At 35.5% G+C, this 27,281-nt stretch overlaps 1 protein-coding gene across 6 annotated transcripts in view; it reads left to right on the forward strand.

Annotated features, from left to right (window-relative positions):
- Positions 1-27,281, forward strand: part of KHDRBS2 (KH RNA binding domain containing, signal transduction associated 2) — a 393,063-nt gene that overhangs the window by 78,510 nt on the left and 287,272 nt on the right. The window lies entirely within an intron of this gene.

The raw sequence follows: 27,281 nt of genomic DNA on the forward strand, positions 1-27,281 counted from the left end.
CTAAAGTTTTAGTTTTTATTTTACATAGAAGAAGGGGATATTGTTTTGGGGTTTTTTTTGGTGTACAGTGTTGTATTTTACGTAAGCAGTTGTTACAATAGTATTCAAAGTGAAATGGTAAACATCTCCATTTATCTCTAGCATATCTTTTTCTTGATGATTTATTATTATATGCTATTTGATTCACCAAATCAGTGATTACACTCTCAGCTTTTTGCTTTATATTTTCATCAGTGCCAGCAGTAAATTACAATGGGTAAAAAGCCTATAAAACAATACCAAAGGTGTAAAAAAGGAGATTCAGTGATTCCAGCTGACATTTACCTCTTGACTAGTGAATATATAATTGTGATAATGTAATCATCCAAATGGTAAAGACCTTGGAAATGCACACAGTGCTATAAGGAAATATTTTCTTGCTGCATAGCCTGAGGTGCTTTGAGTAGATTTGATGTATTCTGCGCAAATGCTATAGGTGACTTGAAGTTCTCAATAAGAATGTAATAGTGCTCTAATGTTATAAAAGCAGTGTGATAATTATTCATAATACTAGTTGATGAAGATTGTAGAATGAAAGATAAACTATTTAGAAGATAAATGCAATAATCTTTCCAATATAGTGCCTGAATATGATTAAATTAACCTTCATTTATTTTAATGAGCTTGTTATATGAGTAAGTGCTAAAAGATATAAAGCATTTATACAGATTTTTAGCAGTGAAAAAAAATCACTATAGTATAGATGAAATATTAATTCAGTAATGCAAAATACACTCTTGGAAAGCTTCTGTAGTTGATTTGCTAGCAATATTTCATGCTTGGCATGGAATTATCCCTAGGACTGCAAGTTTCCTACTAACATCTAGTAACCATCCTTCAAGCATTGTATTTGCCATTTCTATCAAACTGCTGATTGCTGTGGTCTAGTGTCTTATCTTTTCTTGATGAATTGTATGCATTAGGATAATCAAAATCAACACACAGTGGTTGCTTCAGATTGCTTTATAAATAACCAAAAAAAGTAGAAATTGTTTTAAAAAATCCATTAATTTTATGTATTTAGTAGAATTTGGTAAAAGAGCAGTTGATCAGACCTGTACTTACGAACAGTTTAAAGAATTACTGTATGATTTCACCTGAGAAGCGTTTATATTTGAAAGAACATTGCTTGAAAGTATTCATTCATTTTTTCCCTAACAAGCTTTTTTGGTCAGTGCTGGGTGAGCAGGGTTGTATAAAACCTGAAGAAGGTGTCCAGGACTGTAAAATTTCAGAAGAATATTCTGACTAGTTAAAAAAAAAAAATAGTCTATAAAACATGATTTTTTTGAATTGTCTATTTAGTAATGAGATCAATCCATTAAAGACATTTGCTCTTATTTATACTATGTGTAGATATACAAGTTGCTCCAAGGGAACCCTTGGCCTAAACATTTATTATGGGCTGTAGGCTAAACTGCAGAGAGGGTAGGTCCCTTCAGTGATAGCTGTAGAGTCAGAAGCAGCATTTTAAGGTTTGAGCAAACATTGGCACAAAAGGCTTCTAGTGGCTAAATAGCTCCTGAAGTTGCAGAATAAGTATTATAAAATTGTGTCTACTCAAGTGTCTACGGTCTGAATTCTGAAATTGCTGGTGCAGACAACAGGAAAATAAAACCAAAGGCTGTGATTAGCAATAGCTATCTCATGTTACCACCTCTGTTACAAAGATAAAGGCCTCTCTCTTCTTCTGTAAAATAAATATCTAAGGAGATAAGGATGTTTCTTGATAGTTCAGCAGTGATCTTTTCAGAGATTAATTATTTTAAATCTCAGCAGCCCAAATAAAAACTGTGTAATTTACACAGATTTCTTTATGCAGCAGATCTTTTTAATGACCTCAAAATTTCTTCTGAAACAGTGATGCAGTGTCTTGTGCTTGTTGACCCTTGTTCCTGTACCATAGTGCCATTTTTTTACTTTCATGACATGTGAATTCCAGTCAATGCAGACTAACAAAAATACTCAGAAGAATATTTGTTACAGACTTTTCCATTTTCCAGCTTTTGTAGTTCATAGGATCATTTAGGTTGGGAAAGACCTTTGAGATCATCAAGTCCAACCATTAACTGAGGACTGCCAAGACCACCACTGAACCATGTTGCCAAGCCCCACATCTACACTCGTTTTAAATACTTCCAGGGATGGAGAACCACCACCTCCCTCGGCAGCCTTTTCCAATGATTGACCACCTTTTCAGTGAAGAAACTTTTCCTAATGTCCAATCTAAACCTCCTCTTGTGTAACTTGAGGCCATTTCCTCTTGTCCCGTTGCTTCTTATTTGGGAGAAGAGACCGGCCCACCTGCCTACAGCCTGCTTTCAGGTAGCTGTAGAGAGCGATAAAGGTTTCCTTCCTCTCAACCCCCTTTCTTCCTGGCTAAAGAACCCCAGTTCCCTCAGCTGCTCCTCATCGGACTTTTTCTCTAGACCCTTCACCAGCTTCACTGCCCTTCTCTGGACACGCTCCAGCACCTCAATGTCTTTCCTGTAGTGAGGGGCCCAAAGCTGAACACAGGATTTGAGGTGCGGCCTCACCAGTGCTGAGTACAGGGGGATGATCGCTTCCTTAGTCTCACTGCCCACACTGTTTCTGGTACAAGCCAGGGTGCACTTGGCCTTCTTGCCCACCTGGGCCACTGCTGGCTCATGTTCAGCTGGCTGTCAACAAACATTCCCAGGTCCTTTTCCTCCAGGTACCTTTCCAGCCACTTTCCCCCAAACATTGCATGGTGGTTTTGTGTTGTTCAGTTTCAAACTTGCGAGAAAGTACCCAGGGCTTGTTCGTAAAGATGTTGCCATTTTTCTGTTGAATGTTGTATTTCAAATAGATATGAGAGAGGAGTGGGTTATTAAAAAAAAAAAAATAAAAAAAAAAGAAAAAAGAAAAAAGCAAACAGAAGTCTGAAATGATCTTGTTGCTGAAAAGCAAAAGCCACAATTTGGAGGCTTAAATAGCAAAATTTCTCATTTGAATGCCAATACCTAGCTGTCAGAGAGTAATGTTACTGTAAGCGCTTAGGGTAAAAACACCCAAACAAGTGTAATTTACACCTTCAGTTATTCTCATGGAAATTTTTCTGGAAAACTTGGGATTTTTAGTAAGCATTTTCTCTTCAGATGAATTACAAAGAGGAGTTACTTTGGTTTGAGTTTTGAGCTTTGGTTTGGTTTTGACCTCTTCAACTCCCAAAATCACTGTTGTATGTTCAAGATGAAGGAACCCAAGTCAGTTTAAATAGGTTTCATGTTTTCTTTCCAGTTACTCTTCCTGGTAATTAAATTCTTATTTGGTAAAATCTTGGTTTGGTATTTCTTTTCCTCCTGATCTATCAACAGGTAAATTAGTCTAAATCTAATGGACTTGAAATAATAAGGAAAAATTTAAAGTCAGACTGAGTTATTTAATAGTATGACAGTTCACATTCAAGATAAATAATTTCCAGTTTTATTAAATTTCAGTTACATTGAAATTGCATATTGTGGAAGAAAACCAATCAGCAATTAATTAAAGAAGAAATTTTCCAAGTCACTTAGTTACTAAAGACTCAGAGGTTAAGTGAAGTTGGACTTGATGACACTTGGAAATAATGAACTCTTCTTTTTTCAGTGAGGAACAGAAATCAAAACAATGTCTTCTGAATAAAAGGCAGTGTTTAATAGTACTCTAATTATATGATTATTGGTTAAAGTAAGTTTTGTCCATATATTAAAGAGGATAGAATATTTATTATATGAATATGATTATGTAAGTGTAATGCTAAATGAAATTAATTACAATTTGCTCTGATGCTAGAGTGAGTCATAGGAAGTTTTAAAACAAAATTTCAGTTTAAGTATGGAATTATATTTGAATTTTCCCTCTACTGGTTTGTTAGATAATGCAAACTATTGAAATATAAGGTACTAGAAGCATGTCCTGCTAACTACCAGGATATGGTGACAGAGATGACAAGCAGGTTGAGTCTTCTGAATGACTTCCATGTTGTAGAGTTGCAAACTGTGAGGCTCTGAGACTTCTGAGGATGCATTCTAATGAAGTTTCTTCCTTGAGCAAGGGCTCAGCTGATGGGCAACAATGGTCTTGTCCAGAAATAAGGTCTGGCTCAGCATCCTAACTCCTGCTGGCTTCCTCCTGCATATTTAACTACCATATTTGGGGAAAATAAAAAAAGAGATGTAATCCATCCCCTTACCCTTTGAAAGGCTGGCACTCTGCTTTAGGGTATGTGGTTCTATGGAAGAGATTTAAGGTCATGTTGATGAATACTGTAATTTAAGTTAAATTCCATGTTCTTGATATTCTTTGTTTTGCCTGTCTCATGAGAGTTCTTTGAGTAGTGAATGACTTGACTGAATTTACCTTTCTCATTCTGATTTTTTAAACTTGAGTTATATATAACGTCAGGTTGGAGACACTGTTCTTTAAGTTTATTTGTTCAGCTAAAATCTTGTAAGGTATTTTAATCTCAGTGATACATTAAAATAGAATTCACAGGTGATTTCAACAACAAAGTACTGTATTTCTTTTGTATACATTAAACCTCAGAGTGACTCCACTAAAAACTTTCTTAGAGGGTATTTGAAACAAATTTTGGGTAAAATAACTATTTGCAGGACAAGAACTTGTTTTGTACCTTTCCTCTTTCTAATAAATATAGCAAAAGTCAATGGGGTTATTTTCTTTGTTTTAAATAGTCCTCTATGGAATTACAAATAATTCCAATGAGTTTGAACACAAAGACTGTATTAATGAAAGTCCTGTCCAGGTACAAGTAGTAAGACAGCTATCAGCACTTGATCAGTCATTTCTCAATTATATCAAGTATGTAATTAATGAAGTAGGTAAAATTCATTGGTGCTCAGTAACTTGAAACATTACCTTTTCACATGTATATAAAATGTATCCTTCCCTTAAAAAGTTAAGAGGCTGTCTATATTAGTATTGCAGAAATTTCTTAGGACAAGAAGATATATATCAACTGAGTTGAGACTTGTTTCTGAGATTTCCCCCATTAACCATTATCCTGGTTAATTACTGTATTTTGTAGTGTGTCAATTCTATGTTAAAAATATACAAGCAAAAAAAAAAAAAAGTGAAGTAATTTAGAAGACTCCTAGCTGTGACAGATCAATGACTGTTATTCTCCCCAGGAATGAAAAAGAAATTACTTTCTTGGTATACTTTTCAGTAGATTTCATACAGTGAAACAAGATGTTTCTGTTCAGTATATTTGGAATGTTAATACAGGTATGAACGTAAAAGAAAAAATACAATTGATTGTAAGGGAAAGATGTCAAATACTGGTGAAGATATGGTAAGAGAATTGAAAGAAAATGGGCTTTTGTTGTTTTGTATGCTCATCTTTTTTGTGATAACTTGTTTAAGAAAGGAGCATGTTAAGCTGGCTTTGCAAATTTGTTCCTTTGGTACAGTTCCAGAATTTAAGGCTTGTTTAAAATCTTAGCTTTCTCTACCACATAATAAAAAAAGTTTTTGTTTGCAAGCTTTTCCAGTGCACAGTGTAAGTGAAAATGAGGTTGACTTTGGTAAAATTCTGTCCCTTTTGTGCTTGCCTTCAGCTTAGCTGGATTTCAGCTATTAAGGGATGGCTTATTTTGTTCATTACTTTGGCTTGCTATAACTGTGGATACCCAAAATAGCTGACAAGTCAGAAAAAGAAACTGTATGTATTTATTAAAAAAAACCAAACAACAACCACACTTTAATATTGCAGTGCATCTTTTACTACTTTAAAGACTCAAATAAAACTAAAAAATATGTCACAGTGCTGAATAATATTTGTTTATATTGGTTTTATATGTCATAAACCCATGACTTCAAGCAAATGACTCATACAAACTCACTGGTGCTAAAGAATCCCTTCTGAAGGGTAAGCTTTCTGTTGTTCTGTCTTTAACATCTAGCTTAGGCAACAAATATGGTGATTTTTCTTTTAATTTAGCATTCTCCTTCTTTTATGTTTTGCTTCTCTCAAACCTGACAGTTGCAATTCTGTTTTCAAAGCACTTGTTGTCATATTAATCGTCTCCCGATGATTTGTGTGTTTAGTTCCCTTTTAAGTAAGAGAGGAAGAAAAAGAGATACAGCTATACATCCATTAGATGGATGGACATGAAAATATGAAATTTCTAAGGAAAATGGGACCTGGGCTGTCAGCTCAGTGAATAGCTGGGACTTCAAACTGTGATTTATATTGCTGTAATGACATAAGGACCTTGTTGATGCATAAGGCAAAAGGAAAATTTGATCTGTCACTCAATCCTGAAGATATTTCAGGAGATTGCAAAAAACCTCTAATATTTTTAATAAAAAACCCAGAGCTAAGTGTCTAACTGCAGAATAGGACTTTTTACCTGCCCTACCAGCATATTTTTTTCTCATATGTAAGACAACAAAATCCTTTATACTCTGAAAGGTACTAGAATTTAGACTCCTGACAAACCAAAGATTACGCTTGTTCCGTTTTTCAACTGAATGCTTTAAAAAGAAGCCTGTACAATGAAAGGCAGAAAATTATTAATTTAGATAAAATGTACTGCAGAGAAATTGATGCCGCGAACAGTTGTTTAAATAAAGAATACTTTCTCGTAGATCTTGAAAGATTTCTAACCCTACCAGGTCTTGATGAAGTGACTGAACGTACCTCTTGGTAACAAAATAATGCTTTTTATTTTATAAATCTAGGGAAAGGATTCAAACTTCCTTTTTAAGGCCATTTTAATTTTCATGTTCAAGTGTAATTGTCGCCTATAATCTCTGAACGACACAACGCCAAGAATAATAGGGGTAAAAATTTATGTTCTGTGTTTAACCTGGAATTTAATAGTACTTGATGCTTTACTTAAATTTCTGGTTTCTGGAGTCACTGGTATACAGAAAATTATTACAGAAAATTTACATCAAGTGATTAGTACATAAGGTTCAGAAAAATCTCTTGGAAAGGTACGTAAATAAAAATAATTCAGTGATGAAAGACCAAGCCCTAATTATTACAAAAGGTGTCTTTGAGCTTTATACTATTTCTTTTTTGCTTTATACCAAATTTCCTATTAATCTATATTTTCCATTTTCATTAATTTTATTTCAAATGCAATAACAGAAATATTTCAAAATTCAAATTACAGTTCTTCAGTATTGATTTCTTTGCTACAAATAAATAGTTGTTTGTTACCAAGGCATTTGCTTTAATTCACTTCACACATGAAATGTCCAACTAATTCTGAAAAGTGAAATCAAGTGTGTGAGCACCTGAATAGAAAAAAAAGTGTAAAGGCAGTTATCTTCATTTTTTCCCTCTCTGTATCTTCCTGTATCCCAACTGAAGACAAAAGGCAAACTCTCTCAAACCTCAAAACCCCATTCTACCTCTCTGAAACTTTCTTACGAGTGATGCAATTCTGCTGTTCAGTACAGGTTTTCAGTATTTCCAACTGCACACAAACAATAAAATACATATGAATCTTGTGTCCTGCAACACAAGATTCCTTGTTGTTGATGACAACAGGTATTTGGAAAATTCGGACAAGTACTTTACTGTACTTCCAGTAAAATACATGAATAAAACATCACACAGATTTTTCTTTTCTGACTTATGTAGGACCTGACCTTTCATCCATCTCTACTTAGCTTTTCCATCAGGAGTTGAACCCGGACTCCAGCATTTCCAGGGCCTATGCAAATCTTGCAGAATTCTCAATTGAATACAGAAAGTAACTTGATTTTAATAAGTCCCTATTTTTGTTAATTATTTATTTGTTTTCATAACACTGCTCTTAAAATCAGCTCCCACTACATTAGTTAACCTCTTTGTTATGCTTAGAAATTTTGTTCTGTGCAGACCTCTTTAGAAGTTGCTTTATAAAACTGTTCCTGACTGTAGAGAATAACATGTATTCCAGACAACATTGTAGAGATTTGCTTCTCTCTTTCATTTAACCATCCATGGCTATATAAATCTTTAGCAATATAATTAAACCAGCTGCAACATTATTAAAAACAAATGGCACAAAAAATATTCCCAACATTAAAGGACTTTTTTTTTTTTTTCCCCTTTTAACTCTGTAATTTTTGAAAGATTTTTTGCAGGGTGTCTTTTCTTCATTTATATGTGCATATATATAGTTATACCTCTAGCTTTTACTGTTTTCTTCCTTGAACTCATCCTTAAAATTACAAACAGGGGCACTACATTGCTATTTTGTTATTTACAAGGACTTATCTGTGCTGTTATGGTGGAGCACAGTAATGCCTTGCGTATTTCAAGGTAGGCTTTTAGACTAGTTATAAATTAACATTTCCTATCACAGAGCACTCAAAGGCCAAAACTAAGTTGGAGACACCTGTTATACTTAGCATGCTCAGTAAGTAAATTGGTCTTGCTCCAAGGAGTTGACAGGCTGGAAAACATAACATAACAAGGAAATGAAGTAAAAAGATCGGCAGAAGAGAAATGGTAGCTGCTAGCAGCAGCGTGGAAAACAGACAAATCCTAGTCACTTCCTAGTGAGAATGTTGGTTGTGTCACTCCTTTTCTATGCCACCAAAACTCGCATTCCTCTCTATTCTTATTACTTCTATTGGAGGGGGGAAAAAAAAGGATCAAAAATGTAATTCATGATACCACTTTAATAAAATAAGTTTGAGGGCAGGCAGGAATTCAGTCTGCATTAACAGACAATTCTTAAGTGGAACATGACTTCATGTACAAAGGTTGTGCGTGATTGATTGCAGAGTTGCACTCCACCTAAACCGAAAGGTATTTGGGGTTTTGTTTGCAATTACAGCAGCATTGTTTCTGCCTTGCTGTTTGTATTAATTGAGGATTTTTGGACCAAAATCTGTCTTAGTGCAAGTTCAGCATTTTCAGAGGACTTAGCTTTTGGAAACTGAGGGGAGTTCAGCAAGCAAGTCTTTTGGGGGTTTATGATAAGAGAATCTAGCTCACTTCCACTTACCTGTATTGATGCTTAAGGACTAAAAAGGGTAGTGAATACTGAAAATTAAGTTTTGTCTCTAAATACACAGTGAATCAGATTGAGTAAAAGTTTCAAACTGGACATATGCTTCATGAGAAATATAAAGGGGACCATTAGTTAGGGTGAGATTTATCAAAGTACCTTTGACCTCAGTAGGAGCAGAAGTAAGCCAATGATCAAAAAGCTTGTTCACTTTGTGATTGGTTTTGCTTGAGTTGCTATTTCCTTTTTTTCTGCTAGCTTTTAAGAGGATGAGTTACCAGTTATGTTAGCATTTATAACATCAACATCTTAAAATTGCAGGCAGTAGAAAAAAATACTTTAAACTGGTTCTTTTACACAATTTTTTAATATATATATATAGCAAGTTTAAAAAGACACAGAAGTCTGTTATCATTTCGTAGACAATAAGAAAGAAATGTATCTTGTGGAAGACAGTTTGTATAATGTGGCAATTTACATAAGAACAGAATGCATAAAATATATATTATGCTATATCTTGATGAAAGAGAAAGATGCTTTTCCTGTAAGTGTAAACTAAAATATTTATTGCAAGAAATTTAGAACAGCTGGAAAGTCTTTTTGTTGTGGGTAGCCAGATAAGCTGCTTGCTCGCTCCCCCACAGTGGGATGAGGGAGAGAACTGGAGGGGTAAAAGAGCAAAAACTTGCAGGTTGAGATGAGGACAGTTTAATAAAGCTTAATAAAGCAAAAACTGCACGTGCAAGCAAATACAGCATTCATTTGCACAAAGCAAAATAAGGAATTCATTCACTACTTCCCACTGGCAGGCAGGTGTTCAGCCATCCCCGGGACAGCAGGGCTCTGTCATGCGTAACTGTAATTTGGGAAGACAAACACCATCACTCTGAACATCCCCCCTTGCTGCTCCTCCTTTCCTCCAGCTTTTATTGCTCAGCATAACATCATATGGTCTGGGATATCCCTTTGATCAGGTGGGGTCAGCTGTCCCAGCTGTGTCCCCTTCCAGCTTCTTGCTCATCCCCAGCCTATTCTCTGGCAGGGCAGGGTGAGAAACAGAGATGGCCTTTAAGCTGTGCAAGCAATAGTTAGAACATTGGTGTGTTATTAACACTGTTTTGCTCACAAATCCAAAACACAATACCATACCATCTGCTATGAAGAAAATTAACTCCAGCCAGCCAGATCCAATATAATTTGAAAAGCTGCTATCATACAGGATATGATAATCACTTTTTTTTTTTAGTTGTGGTACTTTCTCGCATTATCATTGTTAGTAATAGTAGTAATGTATTTTAATAAGAAAATCTAGTACAGTATGAATATCGTATGCTATTTTTTTTTTCCTTTATAGACGATCTGTCTACTTGGGCGTTACCAGAGAATTAAAGAGTAGTAAACTGATAACTTTAAGTGAAATAGTAGGGTTTAAAGAGTGTCTTAGAAACTTGCATATGTTGCTATTAAAACAAAGAATTACTTCCTTTCAAACTTGAAAAAAGATTTAATATTTAGAGGACCCACACACACACACACACACAACGGGCACTTTAGAAATACTGCAACAGATAGTTGCTCGTAATTTTTTCATATGCCTCTGCTGTTCTAGTCTAAACTGATTAAATATGTTGTAAGCGCAGAATCGGCATGAACTAATCAATTTTGAAATCCAATGTATTGTTTGGTCTTATACAAACACTTCTGAAGAATGTTTCTGCCTCTTGAAGCTGAAAATGAAATCTGTTATGTGCCTTTTCAGGATTTTTTCCCTCTCTTCAGTTGGGTTACAAGGTCACTTCAAATTAGTCATTAATGTAATTTATAATAACTCTCACCTAAAGTTAAGTAAAAATTTTGAAAATTCCTTATAAAATATTAAAACAAAAGCTAATGTTCTGCATCTGTCCCTTTGGAATAGACCTAATGATTAGGCAGGACATAATACATCATGGAATAATTCAGGTTTCAACAGTACCTAAATACACAACCAGTTTCTTGAACGTTGGAACTGAAGAAGCTATTTCTACACATCTATGTCTTGTGGTTACCTGTGAGCTGCGTTTGACATTTTATCAATGGCAGTATGGTAACAGAAGTTTTCTCATCTGTGAATCTTCAGACCTGTTACGGGTTTATGACAACCTTTGCCTTAATTTGAACATGTCCTATCCAGCTCCATGCTTTCTCCAAACTTAAAAGAACTTACTTGTTTTTGAAATAGCGTCCTCTCTCAAACTGAGGTGAGGTCAGTCGTTACTAGGGAAAAAGACTGCACAAGATGCATGATCACCTTGCCTTGGTTCCCTATGAAAGGCTTGGAAAGCACATGACCTGAAAACTTGTGGGTGATTTATCTCCTCACGCAGGGCACAGAGAAAGCCTAGGCCAAGTACAGTGAGAGAGGCATACGAACAGCCTTCTCCAGAGCCAGTGAGCCCCAAGCAGTGTGAACGTGCCTCTGTCTGGACTAGTTTAGTGACAAGGATTTCCTTCCTCAAGATTGTCATTTGAATGGTTTTGTAGCTCCATTGCAACTTCCCATGGATTTTGGTGGCTTCTGCCCTATTTCTCAAACTTCCCACATATCAGATCTTTAAAACATAATTATGTGTTGCTATATAGAGGACAATGGTCATGAAAAAAATTAGATTCAAAACACTCTCTTGCTGAGTTGCAGCTATTCAGCCTAGGGTGTGTTTGACCTCAGCATGCTTCTTTCCTGTTTTATTTTTACTCACCTTAAGCAAACAGAATAAACACTTGATGCTTTCATATGATGAGCACGCAAAGGATCTGTGCTAATTTTGGAGAACACTGTATCATAAATATATCTTTCAGGGGTTTATTAGAATATATATTTTCTTGTACTAAAACTTATTAAAGATGTGTCTTCCATTTTCAGCCTTTATAGCCCAGTAGCAGCATCAGTATATAAATATTCTCAAGAATTCAAAGAATCAATTGCAAGCCTGCTGATAGATTTAGTTTTTCAATTATTAGTAGAACCGCAGGTTTATTCAGAAACTATTGTGTTTTTATGGTTTGGGATTGAAAGTCAGAAGGAAAATACTACAGACTGAGCGGAAACCATGCCCTGCATCTTATTTCAAGAAAGGCAGCAATGCACAGTGCTGTCACTCATGCATTCTTAAAAAAAGGATGGGGAGAGGCAATTCTTCCATCACTTTTCCTAGATATGAAATCACAGTTTTGTTCCAATAGGATAGATTTGGAATGGGTGTTGAATATAGCAAAGATACGTTTCCGTCTACCTTCTGAGATCATAGTCATGTTATTTGGGTAAGGAGTAAGTAGCACTAAGGTAAATACTATCACACCCGAATTATTCTACTGCAGGAAGTGTACACCGTGGCATACATAGCATGATTGCACACCATTTGCTTACTAATCACTGGTTTCCAAGCTGATAAACCATCTAGTGTCTGATGAGAGAAACTGTTTATTGTTTGTCAACTCAGCAACAGAGAATTACATTTTCTCCAGATGGTTATTTTTAACTGAGGAAAAATCACTGGAGCAATGCTTAATGAAATATTAAAAAAGAAATTATACAGGGTATAGAGAATCATTCAATAATGATAATAATGAACCTTAGGAATTAGAGAAATATAGTTTTAATTTTGAATAAGCTATTTCTCTGTCATTTAATGAGAAACAAACTGGTGGGTTGCAGAGAGCCGGAAAAAAATTCTTTCTGAAAGAGAACAATTTGTTACTGCTTTACCAATATGGGATTATTTCTGTCTTTTTTTTTATTTTCTTTTTTCTTTCTCTGATATACCAGCAATGTTGTTTCAGATTGGATAAAAGAGATCCCTGCTTTAGCCTACTCTGTATCATCTTGCTTTAAATACTGGATTGAGTTAAATTGGCCCTTGAAAGAAAGAGCAATTTTTTTGCCTAAGCTGTAAAACTTTAGCTCAATTTCTTACATAAGTACTAGATACTGCAAATGCAGAGCTTTATATATGAATAACAAGCAGATATAATATAAGGTTACATTTTATGTCGTATCCCAGCATGGTGCAAGACAGTGCTTTTTTGTTTTGCTAGTTTTCGGATCTGAGACTCTGCATTCTCAAGTGTTTCCAGTGAATTTGTCATGTTGCTTTTACAGGTATCAGAATGCTCAACAAATTTTTGCTGGACAAGTGTCTTCACATGTGAAACTTGTAACACTGATGTATGGTGACTACATTGCCAAAACTTAATTTGATTTCTAGTGCTTATAAAACTATTCTTACTCATAATAGTATTAAGGCTTTTTTCTTGGAAACCTCACTTCTTTCCCAGCAATTCCTAATATATCTGAGTGTGAAGATACTGAAGGTGATGAGTATGTACAATAGCTCTTGTATCCAAAATTTGCAAAATACACATTTTAAAATTCAAGCATATCTATCACAGTTTGGATGGGTTTTATGTTACTGCATTGTCTTACTTCAGTCACAAGTTGCTTGTGATTTACAGTGTGTCACAGACTAGGGTGTTAGAAAATTTTAAACTGAAATTTCAGCCATTTTAGGAGAATGTCACTAATGAAGCCATTAACAACAGTGTTGTGCACTGCCATAAGAGTAGCTAACTGATGTAGAATAGAGTTATAAACCACAGAAATGAGGGGTTCATCATGTAAGTGCTGACACTAACAGAATTCTGAAGGCATGAGTGGTGTCACTGTAATTAGCTTAGCACTAGTCCAGATCACATTTTAGTATTCTTTCAGCCTCTCCAAGAAGAGATGGTTTATTTCTTTCAAGCATAATTACATTTGTCAGATTTTTTGAGATTGCAAAAATCATACTAGCATAAAAAGGCAAGATGAGTTTCAAAGCACTTAACATCATGTTGTTCGTAATATCATTAGAGGAAAGAGATGATAGAGGGGAAAAAAGTGGAAAACAGAGCTTTCTACTTTTCAGGTAATTTCTCTGTTTTCTGCCTCCTTTTTCCGAAGTATTTCATTTCATAATAGCGTATAGGATAATGGGAACAGAAAATATGTTCTCCCATGGATATACCTGAAGGGTGAGATATAGGGAAGAGGGAATCTCTACAAATCCTGTCATGATTGTTCTATCGGTAGAGAGAGGAAATTCTGTTTTTGTCATGGGAGCTGGTTAGCAGAACATGCCGTGTCTCTGCAAGGATGTGCTTTGGTAGGCTTAGGCTCAAGCTCACAGACCAAGTACCTGGAGTCAGTTGTATCTGCAAGAGCAGAGCTAGGTGCACATCAGTGCTCCACAGTGCTGGATTTGTCTGCTTAGTAAGCAAGTTGACTCAATCTGCTCTAGAGTGAGAGTGCAAAGACTTTCTTCACATTCAATATAAGATATACATAGGCTAGGAAAGGAATGATGGAGCAATCGATATGTCCATCGGCTGCCAATACAAAATGATTACCTACATGCCTGTGTCCAGTTTTAACTCTCCAGATACAAGACAGACATGGACAAACTGGAGTGAGTTCAGTTGAGGGCCACCAAGATCATCAGGGGCTAGAGCACTTCCCTGTGTGGAGAGGCTAAGGGAGCTGGGCTGAACAAGTCAGGAGAAGTGGTGTCTCCAAAGGACCTAAGAACAGCCTCCCTAGCGTACATGGAGACAGACAAAGGAGAGGGACAGAAGGAGACCCTTCACAGTGGTGCATGGTGGGGGATAAGAGACAGTGGGCATGCAAGGAATGTTCAGGCTGGATAAAAGGAGAAACTTCATGAGCATGACGACAGTGAAGCTGTGGACCAGATGGCGCAGAGAAGTTGTACAGATAGAAAACATTCAAATAGTATTTGATTGCAGGCCATTAAAACACACCAGTTATCTTTAAATTAGCTTGATAGGTTTTTTTGGTATTTTTGTCTTTTTGTTTGCCCCCCAACAAGTAATGTGGTTGCAATAGCTCAGAGTTCAGTAAGGGCTTGACAGCTGCAGACTCCGATTTCTGAGTGGGTTGAGTAATTCAAGTAAGCTTCAGTGCTTTCGTATTTTCATTGTTAACAGTAAGTAATTAGTAAATCTAAAGGTAATTTAGGTATGGTCAAAAGTGCCCATAGCTGTTTCATACTTAAAAATACTCTTAATTCTGTCCAAGATAACGTTGCTAGGGTTTTAGTCTATACAAAGGCCCAGCATATGATCCAAAGGAATTTAGGAAATAAAAATAAATCTTTGTTTTCTCCTAGTATCAAAAAGTAGTATTGAGAATAGAGACAGGAACTAATAAAGTGATACCAGTATAAGAGCCTTATTATGTAAGCAGTTGCAAAGACTTGGTTAGGTTCATATAACAACTGGCAAGAGAAAACTGCCAAACAAATCACTTTTCATAGCAGATAGTCAGCACAATGAAGAAACAAGGCTATTTTTAAATAATATATGACTTTTTTATTTGCATTTCTGATGTATTAGGAGTGCTGTAATCTCAAAATGCCTATTTAGTCAGCAAGAAAATGAATGCTGATAACATAAGACATCTATGCATGTGAGCTTTCTACTGCAAATGGGATCATAAGGGATGAATTAACTGGTACCACAGGGGAAGATAGTTATGTTCTGGAGAAGAAGATTCAGAAGTCCTTTTGGAGATAACAGTTTGACTTTGAATTGGTCACTTAACAAAGTGATCAATCATTAAAGTACTTTGGAAACTAAAAATCCTGTGAATTCCTTGCCCTTTTTATGCTTGTCAAGTTTGTCTAAAGGTAATGCTGGAACAACAGTGAGACAAACCCCTTCAGTCAGAGAGGGAAGGAAAAAGAGAAGGAATCCCCCTGAAAAGGAATCCATCCCAGCTATGTCCCCTGCATTCCCCCAAACCCCACAGACAGTATGATGTGCAATTTTAGAGGGAGGCATTCAGTAAAAGAGTGTTTGAGTTTTGTGGTTTTTTGGTGTTTTTTTTCTTGGGGTTTTTTTTGGGTTTGTTTTTGTTTTTTTTTACTGAAAGCACTTATGTTGGTTGTAGATGATTTGGGTTACAATGCTACTTCATCCTTATAAGACTAGAATCTTGCTTAGAGAAAAACAGGGTCTTCCAGGTTGATTAATTTAATCCTAAATGTTCACATATAAATAGGTTTCATAAAGGCACTGTTTTGTCTTTTTGGCTAGAAAGCAACCTCAACTCTGAAGTTAATAAAATAAAACCACCTAAGAAATGGTAGTTACTGTGCTCTTGGAAGTACTACCTAAATATAGAACCTGATCAGAAACGTTAAAATAATTGGAAAAGCCTCTCCAGTTCAGTTGTTCGTCTAAAGGTGTTCTTTTGACAGTGTGCACTCTCTTGGCCCATGTGTCTTCTTACACCTTAGAAACAGAGGTTTTATTCCCTGATATTTATACATTTTCTGAAGGCAACAGCTCATAGGTTCACTTCTGTTTCCACATTTCTATATAACATTAAAGAAAGTTAGTATGGGATAAAAGATATTGAAAACCAAATGCTTGTTGCATAAAGCATGCACATGTGTGCATACATATACAACAGCCTTTTAAGATGAGCAATTCCTATGACTTATCAACTGAGAAAATATGGCTAATTTTACCACTGCCAGCAGCCTGGGAAGGATTTGCATTGCATAGAGACAGTATGGAAAAGCTGCACAAGCTACCAAACATAATCATAAGAAAACTAGGTTATTCATGTCTAGTGCTACCCTGTAAAAAAAAAAACAAAAAAACAAACACAAAACAAAAACAAACAAAAAAACACCCAAACCAAAACCACAGTAGACTGTGCATAACATCCGTCTTTTATGACAAGATAGATTGTTTTTTCTAAAGGAAATATTCTCCTACATTCTTATTGTAAAACCAAATATCCTTATCTCTCGAAAGCTGGATCACTGTCATCTTCCACTCTTATACCCCAAAAAGGCATATGTATGGCTTTATTTTGTGACAGTGAGAAAATAAAAATCACTTTTGCTTACAGGCTAATTTCCTGATATAGGATGGTGGAGATGAACTAATGGGGTGTAGGACAAGATAGTTCAGGCATTTAAGAAAGACATATGAGCCATATTATAACTGTTACAACCAAGGTTTGGGACAAATTAAAGAGAGTTGTAAGTTACCGTGTTGTTGCACCAGCAGCACTCATACTTGGTCTCGGTTTTTCCTGGTAGTCACTGTTAACTTCAGCTGTTCCATGAAATATTCTTTAGCACTCTGTCAGTAGTTACTTTGATGTTGCTAAGGATCAAGCTTCAGGGTTTTTTTTCCCAATGTACTAGTTTAACTGCTATCAGTGTGATGCTGTTGTAAAGGTGGTATACAGATACAGATGTATAAAATGAAAAATGTATATAATGGAATTCTGGGAGCTATTTTGAGACCCAGCTGCTTCTTCTTCATCTTACTATGTAATGTTCTTCTGTAATATTTCTTATCAGTGTGATTAAATAGATATAAAAATGCAAAGCATAAAAGTATCCCCCCCCCCCCCCCCCCCTTGATTCTTAACATTCTGCTTTTGCATTGTGTTTTTGCAGCTATGATAGATGCATCCCATCCAATACATGGTATGTTCATGATAAAATGGTTTGGATGTAGCATCCCAAGAACAGGCTCCCATTGGATGTAGCATCCCAAGAACAGACTCCCATTTCTTACTGTGGAACAAGGCTGGGCAGTTTTGAAGTGCTCTTGAGCAATGGGAGTAAGTTTTTCCTCCAAATCAGAGTTTCTGTTGCCAGCTGACCATAATCAGATGCCCTGTATGCATCACTGCTCTTCAGTTTTTACAGGGAATGACTACATCTGGAATGATTTGTATTTTTACTGGTATTTGGATAGGTAGCCTGCTTTTTTCTTACTTATCACGTTGTTACATTTAAAATATATGATGCTTAAGGAAAAGAAATACACTGAATACTAACACTGTAGGCATCTGTTTGTAAGTGAAGACTGCATTAATGTCATACAGTGATGTGTGTTATACGTTGATGATGTCATACAGTGACAAATTAAGTCACTGAGGGGACCTTTATCACAACAAAGTTTGTTGGGTTGGGGGTGGGGGGATGTTGGTCAAAATGAGATCACTCTGGAATCAGATAATATCCTGAAGTAACATTAAAAGTAAATATTTCTTATGTATTGGTGTAACAACTTGAGATTAATGACATATTAGGAATTTGATGGTGGCACTGCAAAGACTTGCAAAAATTTTAGATTTTTACATGTTCTGTTTAGTTTTACTAAAGACAGTGGGAGTGTTCTTAGGATGCGTAGAGTGCATAAAAATAGATATTTTTTTTACTGAAAAAAGACTTCACTTATAGTAAGGAAAGTAAAAAAACCCCAACAAACCTAAATAAAAACCTGTAGTAACAAAGCCTTTATTCTCCTACCTCAAATAACTTGAAAACTGTTTGAAAAATACAGTCTCTAACATAAATAAGTAAATTAGAAGTAATTTTTTTTCTTCAGTTAGTATGCTGTTTCTCATTTTCCGAATAATTTCCTCTCCCATACTTTTATATCTAGGAAGATAGAAAGAAAACATAGGCTATTTCAGTCTGGTACTATAGCTGCATGTAACAGGTGTGTCAGAAATATCAAATACTCCTTTCAGGGCTTGAATGATAAAAATATATAAGATTTGATTCACTAAATGTACAACCTGCACCTTTCTTCACTTTTTTATTACTTGATTTCCTGGTCTCTGGAGTCTATTAATTATTCAATAAATGAGCTAAGGTAAAGTTGGATGTTTATCAGCCAGTGCAACCAGCAGGTATAGGACTGAAGAGATACTGTAATACACCTATAAACTGTCCCTTTTGATTTCTAGACATTTTTCACCTAATATCTTTCCGTAACACTCATTATTACTCTGTTATATTTCTTATAGGGAGAATAAGGTATTCTGTTTTGATGCGGTGATACACATGGACATATCCTAAATGTTTTTTCTTTATGAAAGGAGGAATAGTCTCCAAAACTTACAGAATAGCAGTAACAGACTTCTAATAGCTATTGTCAACTAACTTTCCAGTAAGTCCAGTAAGGAAAAGAGCGTACTGCTTTTAAATGAAAAGTAAATTTCTAAGTCTAGTGAAAGGAGAACTGAAAAGATGATGAGGAGACAAAGAAGGTATTGTGCTGTTTTTCTTTCCAAGGTACAGAAGACCAATGGTTCTTTTGAAGCTTCAGGGAATATTTTTAGGAGTGTGGTCAGAAGATGTAGCAGATTTTATGTGAATTGTTATTACTACGTTATTCTGGCATCCAGTATATTTGTCAAGTTTTAAATGAAATTTCCAACACAGGAAGTTTAAGGTCATCATTTGACATACATCTTGTGTTAATTCAAAAAACAGTGAAAAGTGGTTGTTATTGTATCCATCTGTAGCAGTGTAAAGCAATTTTACTAGGCTTTGGAATAAATACATACAAGATGATACACATTTTTCAGCTGAGTCTGACATCTAACTTCATGAATAAAAAAGACCCTATTAATCATGAGGTGATAAGTCACATACATTGTATTTATCATTCTTGTAAGAGAGTTGTCTCTTGTTAATGTTTTGATGAAATACATAGTAATTATACAGAACAAATAAGTCAAGAAAGTAAAAAAAACATTAAACTTGTATAGAAGCTTAAATATTGGTCTCTTTTACGTTAATGCTTTACATATGATAAAGTGTGCTAGAGTTGAATGTAATATAATGCATAGTTGAGTAGTATGCATATGTGAATAATAGTTAAGACCATGGCCTGGAAACAGTTTAAGGTAACTATATATACTTGATGTGCAACATCAGATGTGCTTATGCAATCTACAGAAAGTATACAAGGACTCTGCAGCAAGGATACTCAAATAGTATTTAAAATAATCTTTAACAGTATAAATCATCAGTAGTTCAGTACCACAGTATTTATTCCCCGGAATCAGCACAGCATGTTGACATGTATAACTACGGTATGTGGCGAGGGGTCTATTCTCACTTAGCTGGGAGCACAAGACTAGGTGTATTTACTGAAATACATTTTTGATGCATATTAGATAATTTTATGGGAAATGCAGAATTTTCACTTCTGGGTCAGACTTTCAAATATGAGCTTACTCATATGCCCCCCTGAGGCAAGCAGAAGCGGTGACTACCAGACTACCATTCTGGTACACAAATGAAATAAATTTATTATTTCAGTTAATTTATAATAATCTTATTGTATTTTTAACAAGAAACAATGGATTAGAAACCCTAGTTAGTGCACTGTGTCCAACCTTATTTTGTACAAATGTATGCATAACTCTTGGGGATTCCTGAATGTTTTACCTATGCCTTTAGATCTTGATTGCCTTTTTTCAAGGAAGGGGAGAATTCGTATCCTTACTCTTAATGATGAGTTGATTGCATAAATTACTTCCTCATGTAAGACAACTAATTTTCTTCTCCCTTTCTTTGCATCTCTTCTTCCATCATTTTCCTTTGAAATGTCATTCAATGCATTGTACTGATGGTTAAAGTTTTTCTGTAAACAGTCTTAGAACAAATATTGAAAATTTGGGATGTCATGTTACTAAGCTGAACAGGCTACCCGAAGTCAAAGAATCACAAACTGGACTCCTAAGTTTGAAGGAACAGAGAATATTTAAACAGGTAGCTGTAAGCGTTTAACAAACCAGTGAAATACATCCTTAAGTCTTAAAAAGCTTGAATTTAGGTTCTTTTTTAAAGCTTCCAACCTCTTTTCAAGGTGTCCTTTTTCAATTGTTCATGCTATTGTGTTCTGCAAAAAGAAGAGTAGTAATGTTTTACTGCTACTCCATATTTCTTTTCTTACCTCTTAAAAGCTTTGAAGTATCTCAGTGTCTTTTTCTTTCTTAGGTGTGTAACAGGGCATTCTTTAAAGCTGCATTCCATAAAAATGGACAGGCTTTAAACTTTATAGATGACAAAGTGTGCAAGCATCAAAAGTATTTTCTATTTTCCCTTTTTTTTTTTTTTTAATAATTGTAAGCAAGCCTTATGTATCATAGAAGTAGTCTTCCAAACTCCAGTTTAATATCAATATACACTGGAAGTTAGGAGACATCAATCTGTATGACAGGGTGGTACACTTAAGTTTTTAGAGCTGAAAACAAATTTATTGCAAAATGGAGAGCTAAAAGGAGATAACAGGAGGGCTGGCAACATCCATTCCATGATCCTTTTAAAATATTTTTTAAAGTTTTTCTAATAGTTGTATTTTTCTGAGAGCTTTTGTTTTCTTCTGCCTCTTGCGCATACTGTGGTTTCTGGTTCCTGGTCTTTTCAACTAGGACTACTGTAAGTCTATCATAGGATGTTAGTGACTGTTTTGCGTCTTTTTGTGTGTAGGAGAAATAGATATTTTGTGGGCTACCGTGGAGTATTAAGTCTGTATTCAGACTCCGTGATCCATATGGTCCTTCTCAATTCTGTGTGACTGTGAAAATTCCCCACATATATTCATCTCACTGGTTAGGGAAATCTAGAACTAGAAACTAAAAATCACTTTTCTGCTCTCCCAAGCCCATCATTACCTTTGTATGGAGCCAGCTGCAAGCATGAGACCTGCATGAATTTTCACAAGGGGAAGCAGCACTGACGCAGCACACATGAGGCTGCCAGACCTCTGCATCTGCATGGGAACAGCCGTCCGTGTTCACCTGCCATTGGCCACTGCTAATGACAGTTGTTTGTCTAGTAAGGCAGTAATTATGAGAGCAATTTTTGAGGCTGTAAACTAGCATTCAGCAGGAGCTGAAATTATAAATTATACATCATAAGCAATGTATAATTAATTACTTTTTATCAGCTGTCCTGAGTTACAGGACACGCAAACCAAAGCAGCAATTGTCCTCTCAGTGATAAAGTAGCTGAGAGTTAACCACTGTAAGTCCCTCTCTCACTTTGCAGACCTTTGTGTGCTCTTGCTTAGCATCCCTTAGTGCACTTTGTCTGATAGCTGTTTGCTGATGCTCCTGCTGGAAAGTAGCTACTAATGTGTATGTATGACTGGTTTTGCAAGCTGTTAGGTGGCTATAGGTAGGCGTTTGCTGGGTTGTTAGGTGCCTGATATGATCTATACAGACCCTTCTATTGCTTTAAAGGGAGTTCGTTCCTTGCTTCCTCAGATATGTTTCAAAATCAGACAAGACACCTGCCTATACCTGTGCATAGCAAATTATGTGTGTGTAATGCACAACCTTAAAGCTGCACTGTGCATGTGAAGCGCTAAATCATCAGCAGATACAGTCCCAGTGATACCAAGGGCACCATTTTTCTCTTGGCTTCTTGCTAGTTGTAAAACTTTATAGAAGCCAGATTGCATAACAGGTGTTGCCCTTTTACTTTCTGTTTTAATTATATAGCTGACACCTGATTATACGTTTGTTTTGTCCATCTTTTTCTTGTTTGTCCCTCACACTCTTGTCTTCCCATCTATTTCAGGTAGAACAGTTTATCTCCCTATAATACTCAGCTCTTCTTTTATATGTTTCCTTAACAACAGATTATGTGGATTCTTGTCTATATGTATTGTTCTGTCCTGACTGTATATTTGTAGCATTTCTATGTATGATATACATAATGACACCGTCATTCTTTTCAGTTACATTTTTCTCTCTGGAAATAAAAAAATAATATTGCATTTTTTTTTTCTTTAAATGCTTTAATAATGCATTGTAGCAGGAAGGAGAAATGGATATTGCGGAGATTCTTAGGTATAGGGGTTAATATTACAGGTCCTGCAAATTGTTTTATGTACCTAGCTACATGTGGTAAATTACAGAGTAAAGAATTTCTTAATCCATGGATATAGCTGTGCATTTGCGTGTATACTGATAGTCACACAACATAACTCTTTTCTTCTGACTCTACTCCAGTGTTCACTGTAGTATTTTCTGCATCCTCTGTTAAGGGTTTTCTCATTTTCAGGAGCGCTGTCCATGCAACTCTTTAGTGGGCTCCTATACTTTGTGCATCTGTGGGTTTACCATTCTCAGACACTGAGACATGTATGTGGTGTTCTTACTAATTCCTCACATCCCTCATCTTTCTCTTCACATAGAGGCTCTCACCACTGAATTATTCAAAAATCTGCCTCCCACTCAGGTACAATGTAAACTGTATAAATCAGAAATGAAAGTTAAGTATTCCCTGTCAGAATGGTTTTTTGACATATATTCTTCAAAATTTAACTTCAGTTTTAAAAAGACACTAAAATTATTTGGTAAACATAACCCTTGCAAAGTTGGCATTTTGAGGGTTTCTGGTCAAATGGTGTGTAGGGTAGTGCGTTAGGTTCTGTGGACAGAAGTAACAGTGACCATTAGGGTTGCATCATGTGCATCTCACACTTGGAGCTGAAATCTTGTATGTTCAGAAACTGCTGTTTTCTTCCCAATAAATCCTGTTTTCTTCTTGGCCTATTCCTGCAGTATCAGGTAACACATCAAGGCATAGTAATTCTTTCAGCCAAGCATGTGCATGTCCGAAGGGTGACTTTCTCCAAGTGTTGGTGAGTTGCTTGTAGACAATAACTGTGTATCTCCATTACATATGTCAATGCTAACAAGCTGCTAAAACAGCACTGACTTCATAAATTCATTAGAAGAGGATGTGTGTTATCAGTACGTGTTAACTGACGTTCATTCACTTAAACCCCAAGAAATTAAATAAATGCAATGGAAAAAAGCCTTAAATGCACTTAATGCAAATAATTAGTGTAATTAAATATATATTTTCAGGATTATTAGTGGAAAATTGTTGCAGAAAAAAACTATGAAAAGCATTATAAAATGTAAACAGCATATATGTATATAAGAGTACTGTTGTTCTATCTACCTACTTCGTAAATATTCATGAAGGTATTAAATTACCAAATTTTGTGTGTAAGTTTTTAATTCTCTTTTTTTCATAGGAATGACTGATGTTTTATTGTTGAATATACATCAAAACAAAAGAATCAAAAAGCCAAAACTTTTATGTATTATGCTGATGGGATTGGTCAGTATGGTAGTAGGTTTTTTAAAAAGTTTTATTGTTTCTTTACCTGTTTTGATTTATATCTTTTATTTTATATTAATTTAGATAGTACAGTACGTGCAATGATTATGTGTTTGTCTAGATATCATTCTCTCTAATGCACTTCTGGCCTTAAGTTGTTACAAACATGTTTTTGTGTTGCAGAATGATACACTATAGCTGCATCTTTTCTTGTTAGGTTCAGAGAAATATTTTTTTTTCTGGCTCCTCCAGGTGTACTTACACAAACACAGAGGGAAAGTACCGGCAGTCTGAGTTCTCACTGCAGGCTGCCCCTCAGAGTCCAGTAGATGACTTAAAAACTATTTTTCTGCAACCTGACTAGACCAATTTGTTTAGGGAAATGTGGATAAACCCTGGATCTATTTAGTATTGCCAGAAGGCACCTTAATACATGGCAGTGGTCAGGGTCAGAGAAATGTGACATCGAGCTGTTTACCCACTTCTCCGTTTTTTAATCAGTCTGGATATTTTTCCTTCTTTCTCTCTTTAGTTTTTTCCCTTTTAGTTCCATAATGATTAAACAAGTGTTCTTGAGCAGATAAACTATGCTCTCACAGGGAGGGGAGGATGACATTTGGTATGGTTTCTTTATGCATTAGGAAGAAGGAAAAAAAGGCCTTAAAATTTCTGTATATGATTTTGATATGATTTATCGCTCATAAGTTTATTATAGTTCTGGGAAAAGAAATCACTATATTGCTTCAATGGAAGTAATTTGTGGGTTGGATATTACAGCAATAGTATATTTCATTCAATCATACCATACAGATTTATAAACATCAATACTTCTAAGACCTCAAACAGAGTTAGCGATGTCTTTTACAGATTTATTGTTGCAGTAGTAGCATACTTGTGGAGATAATAAGGGGCCATATGCCACTTCTGAACTGCACCTGCAATTTGCACTGATGTCTGCTCAAGATGCTCCTGAGTGGGTTTAGTCTATATGCCCTCTGAAACTGAGGTCAGCCAAAAATTATCTGTCCAGTTCAGTGCCCCATAAAGATTTTGAGACCTAAAAAATTCCTGCCTTTCTAAGCAGGGTAGATCAAAGAGAAAATGACAATGTGGCTATAGAGATATTATACTTGGTAGAGAGAAGCCATTAGCATGAATTTCCCATCCTCTGAGTGGTTTCATGACTCTTGGTCACACAGCTTGTGATTCCTGCTTTTTAAGCCTGCTAAAATAATTCATTTTCTACCAAGTAGACTAATCCACTGAGCAGTTACTAACCTTAAAAGTAATATTTTTTTAACGTATTTTTAGGAACCTCTTCTAGCTTGACAAAACTTCTTATTGCCTTCTTGGTTATACCAAATGCATTGTAATTTCATTTTGGAGAAATAAACATACAATTTTCAGCACCTGATACACTCAAATGATATAACAAGAATAAATTGTCCTCATTCAATTTTGAACCTAGAAAGGTTGCTTGAGAAGTAGTCTGTCACATTCTGTCATTCATAGACATTTCCATCTTGTATAATGATGCCTTGTTTATACAGGAGGATGAATGCAGAAGCAGGACATTTCAACATAATATTTATAAGCTTCAGGTGTCTTTTCCACTAAGACTATTTTTCTGTTGTTCTGTTTGAATTCCTCATGCCTTCATAACAGAGTTTTCTGTTTCAGTGAATGTTGTAATTGAGAGAAACTAAATGAACTCCCACTATCCTGATTTGTCTTTAAGGCAAGATAACCACTTATGCAACTTCCAGCCCAATGTTGGTCACTGAAGCATTTTACTGGTTCTGACTAGTCCCACAGAGTTGGAGCATCCTCATCTTGTCAGTTAGAAGAGTCATTAAAAGTTATGTAAGCTCTGTTGATGCATGAGCTAGGCGTATGTAAACTCCCTGTTAGCAAATGCATTCTTCATCTTGTCAAATTTATGCTACCTGCTGTTAACTCTGTAGGTAACCCAGTGCAGTTGATACAGGAAAAAATATGGAAAGCAGATAGCTTGTAAAGAAATAGCAGAGGTGATCCGTACAACATTCATAATTAAGCTTCTTTGGAAGACCTTGTGTTAAAACTGATTTTCATATCATTTGGATAGAACAATGCAACATAGCTTATGTAAATTTTGAAATTTTCCCTGGGTATATAGAGAAAAAAAACAGAGGAATTAGCACAGCAATCAAGTAACACCATTTACTAAGAAGACATATTTTAATAGGAAGCGTTCAAATAATATCTTTCTTTTAAGCTGTTTCCATTTGTTCTGCTAGCACTCAGTGCATGAGGTCACTCACCTCAGCTGACATCGGTGCAGAATTACAGGGATGATGTCCATTTCAGCTGACCTTGAAGAATATCTGCATTGCAACTGAACCAAGCAAACCACTTAAGAGTTGGCTTTTTTGTTTGTTTTGTTTTTTTAAAAACTCATACTGACTTTGAACAATTGGGGTTTTTTCTAGTAAATGCAAGGTCAAGAATTGTTCTTTGTGCACATTTAAGTTCTCCAGTGACACTACCCACCAGCTTGGCAGAATGGTGATACCATGTAATAAAGCTCAGTACAGAGCCCTACCAGAGCTTGGTTTCATTTAAGTTTTTGACAATACTTAAACTTGAACGGCACTGCAATCCACATTATAAGAAGGAACAATTGTATGTAAACTGATGATCAGTATGCAAAAATTAACGGTGATATTTTTTCTCAGTCCAAATCACTTTCTAAAAGCAAGCCACTTAGCAAGTATCTGCCAATTTTCATATATTTCTTTCATTACTCTTGTAATACACATACTAGTTGCATTGTAATGTCCTTTCAACAGTGTTTGAGTAAGTACATATCTTAAATCGAGGCTTTTAATTCTGTTTCAAAAAAGTGAAGGCAAATGTTTTTTTTAGTTACTTTAAATCAACTATTGTGGGAGTATGTGACTTAAATGTCATTAATGTCATGAACAACAAAACTTGACATTTTGAATTTATTAATCGATATATAGAATAGTGTTGTTTTCACTGAATTGGGACTTCTTGCATTGTAAACTAAATTTGGTACTGTAAGAAAATAAAGAGTAATATAGTAATGCCACACCATTTTCCCGTATTTTTCTTCGTAGTTGCGCACATATCTAAGAAGAAGCAAATGCATAGGTACTAGTTAGATTCTATGCAAAATACTAAAGACAGGAATTTTTAGGATTGTTACTGTTGAAAATGTTTGCATATTTCTTGTACGTGATCTCAGAGA

This window comes from Falco biarmicus, chromosome 6, assembly GCF_023638135.1.
Source record: "Falco biarmicus isolate bFalBia1 chromosome 6, bFalBia1.pri, whole genome shotgun sequence".
In the NCBI taxonomy this organism is placed as follows: Eukaryota; Metazoa; Chordata; class Aves; order Falconiformes; family Falconidae; genus Falco; species Falco biarmicus.